General features: G+C 35.1%; 1 pseudogene; it reads right to left on the bottom strand.

The window, feature by feature from the left end:
• Positions 1-375: 375 nt before the first annotated feature.
• On the bottom strand, positions 376-1,142 carry LOC101716084 (ligand-dependent nuclear receptor-interacting factor 1 pseudogene; annotated as a pseudogene).
• Positions 1,143-3,774: the final 2,632 nt, after the last annotated feature.

The raw sequence follows: 3,774 nt of genomic DNA, 5'->3' as shown, positions 1-3,774 counted from the left end.
TCCATAATTAATTTACAGTAGTCCTTCTTTAGTTTTTATTTCAGTGGTGTCCAAAATACTAAATGGAAAACTCTAGGAAGAAATAATTCCTCAGTTTAAGTTGGATGTCATTCTGAGTAGTGCAATGAAATCTTATACCATTCTGCTCAAAACATAAATCACACTTTTGTCCGTGGTATCCACACTGGTATTTAAGTAGCTGTCTCAGTTATTGGAGTGGCTGTCAAGGAACTGCAGGGTTCAGCACTATCTTCAGTTTCAGATATCCACTGTGGGTCATATATCCCTGGTAGACATGGGACAACTACTTTATTAATAAAAAACGGCTATTTTAAAAAGTTATTGCATTGAAGTCTTTAAGTGTAAGACATTTTATTATTTTTGTTGCATCTTCTTACGCATTTCTTCAAGAGCTGCTTCTTTCTCTCTCTCAGCACCTGTTTAAGTCTTATTTTTTCATCTCAGATGGTTTCTTCCAGTTCTGGTGGTGTCACTGGGAAAATATCTTCAGTATAACTTTTATTAAAGGAATGACTTTGGTCAAAAATTACATTTGAGTTCAATGCACCTTTCTGCTGCTTCTCTTGGGAACAGTGTTTTATATTGGTTCTCTTTTCTTCTCTGGTTTTGCTGTGGCTTGGGAGAATGTTATGTTGTAGTATATCTGATGTTGGCAAAATACTGCTAAGGGGTTCAGAAGTGGTGACATTTGCTTCCCCATTAGTGACTGTGTTAAAAGCACTCTCAGTTTTTCTCTTCTTTGTGTGATCCATCTTCTTAATGGTTTTTGCTTTTCTTACCAAAATTCTGTTTGTTTTCCCTTCCTTCACCACAAACTCTGTCTCTGCATGTACCACTCACCAAACTGCTAACATAGTCAAAACCTTTTCCAGAGCCCAAATGGTCAGGAATTTGAGTAAGGCAAACTCTCAAATCTTTGATGGGACCAAATATCTTTTTAAATTCAGCATCACTCTTTATATATGATGCCTTATTAATGCTTTCTTGAGAATCTTTCTCCTCCTTGCTTCCTTGAATACAGTTTTCTAATATTAATGTAATCTCATTCTGAATCAATGTGAGGCATTGCCTGAATTTTCCTCAGCGGGTTTCAGGAAGACCCTCTGTACTTTATTGGACATTTTAGAAGGGTGGAGGACAGTACATCCAGGACCGTGGGTAGTATACTGCCAGGGTTCTCATATGGGAGAGAACCAAAGTGAGAGAATATGGGGCTGCAGTTGCCAGCAGCTACGGAGAGCTCCGGTAGTCTGAATATTTATGTCTTCTGAAAATTCACATGTTGAAATCCTCACCTAGGTGATGGTATTAGGAGGAAAGCCATAGGTCATAAATAGAATTAGTGCCCTTCTAAAGGTAGCTGAGAGCAACTCTTCCTATACACAGAGGGATAAAATGTCTGTCTTTCAGGAAGCCTGCCCTAAACAGACACTGAGTCTGCCAGGGACTTGAGCTTTGACTTTTCAGCCTCTAGGCTGTAAGAAATAAATTTTTATTGTTGGAAATCCGCATAGTGTATGGTATTTTGCTATAGTAACTGGAAAAGACTAAGACACATAGATAGTATAATGTCAGGGAGTGATAACTTCTCTGAAGAAAGCAATAAAGTAGGGTCAGGCAAGAAAGAGTAGTTATGTGGAAACATATTAGACAAGGTGGTTAGTGAATGCCTCCTCTTGAGGAGATGACTTCTGGGCAGAGACATGAATGAATACAGGAAGTCCTATGAATATCTGAGGTAAAAACAAACCTCTATGTGTATTTTATGAGGACTGGAGCCCTAATTTGTGAGATAATGCACAGTAGAAAAGCAGACCTAACATTTTTGTAAAGATAAAAATCAACTTCCTGTTATGGCCTGACAAGTCACAGGACTTGAACATCACATAGACATAAACACTCTCTTATATGGATCTATGCCAAGGAAAAGTATGAATCCTTACCAAGCAAATTACATCTACAGATAACTGCCAGTGCTATCAACCACCTTTGAACAAAAGAAAGAAAAACTCCTTGGTCATAAGTTGACAGAAAACACATTTCCTTTAGAGTTTTGACCATCTGCAAAAGTGAAAATTTATTGGTAGAAAATCTCGGTGGCTAAACACGAAACAATGAAAGGAAGTCTCAGCTTGCATCCAGCCCCGCGATGGAATGGGTTGGGCAGTTGACACAAAGCCAGAGTTCTCTGCTCCACTCATAAATGTAGCCAGAATAGCTCTTTATGAAGTTATATGCAGTTTTGAAATTAGGATGTATTGACATTAGGTACCCTTTCATAATACAAAATATATATTTAAAAATACATGTAGTGATTGAAGACTTGTACCTTTTATTTTTAGAAAAGTAAATAAATAATATTTCAATGTACTTTATATTATATTTTTCAGAAATAATGTTTTAATTTTTTTTATTTTTATAAACTTTGTCTATAATAATAGTAAAAGTGAGGATAATTGTACTATGAGCCCTTTTTACCTTTCTTAACTAATAATATAATTATTTATCAGATTATGTAGAAACAAACTTTAGCAAAAATGCCATACAGGTGAGCCTTCATATTTGCTCAGTGTATTCTCTAAATTTTCTATTACAGTCTCATGCTCTATTTTAGGTTGCACTTGCTTTTTTTTTAAATTTCCAATAAATGTATAGTTAACTTAAACCCACAAAATGGAGAAACTAAGCAAAAACAACTGCACTTTTGAAGAGTTAGGACTGTAAAATTAGTATAGGATAAGTGAAAAATCTTTTTTTTTTTCTGATTTTCCCAGAACTTCTCAGGAATATATTACAGACTTCATAAAGGCGATTCCTGCTTCACACTAAGCCATTTTCTAGTGACAATAGGTTCATGCATGAGATTATGCTAGAGTTTTTAAAAAATTGAGCAAAATGAATTACTGAGAATACATTTGTGTGCAGTTATTAAGTGCATTTTGGACTATTCCCACTTGCAACATGTCTCAAATGTTCAGAGTATCCAATCTAAACTAGTAAAGGTCAAGGACAAAGACTAAAAATTTTAACTGACCTACATCCTCAGAAAAGGTTCCTGTAACTCTCTTGTATTAACTTTCTCAGACCTCTGCCTGAGTAACAAGTTCCTCTGATCATTTTATCCTTGCTATACTACTGAGAATTCTGTTGTAATTGAAAGATTTGCTTTTATATTTCCCCTTTCTGATTCAAATGGATTTAGTCAGTGTAGAAACTTTTTTGTATTTAAATATCAATTAAAAGGTAATAAAACTATGTATAAACTATCCTCAAATATTTATGAAATTGGTTAATTAAATAACTTTTCAAACCTAATAGAGCAATAAGAAATAGAAATACTAAGAATTTAAATAGGCAACCGAAATTCTTAAATAAAAGCTAATTGCATTTGATAGAGAATGAAATTCTGGATAACCTCCTTACTCCCCATTTACTATATAAATATGATTTTCAAACATTGAAAAGCAGGCTATTTTCAATGGTATATAATTTAACAGCAGTCTATAGCTGAGCATTTTTCCTGTGTCTGTCAGTACGGGATGGGGAAACAGCAGCAGCAAAAGCCTCTGTTCCAGTGCAGCTCTGGAGGTGTTTGGGAGGAGGAACTTAGCTTAGCTGAGGAAATGACCAGAAGGAAATAGTTTTGTGTCTCGGGAACCATGTGGAATTCCAAGATAAGAAAAACACTTGCTAATTTGAGTATAAAAGCAGGAAACATGATACACTTATTTCCTTTAATGCAAACACAAGTAC

This window comes from Heterocephalus glaber, unplaced genomic scaffold (assembly GCF_053883595.1).
Source record: "Heterocephalus glaber isolate CG9 unplaced genomic scaffold, H.glaber_assembly_v1.0 deba00001593, whole genome shotgun sequence".
Classification (NCBI taxonomy): Eukaryota; Metazoa; Chordata; class Mammalia; order Rodentia; family Bathyergidae; genus Heterocephalus; species Heterocephalus glaber.
The sequence above is the reverse complement of the archived record's forward strand: the minus strand, read 5'-3'. Positions and strand labels throughout refer to the sequence as shown.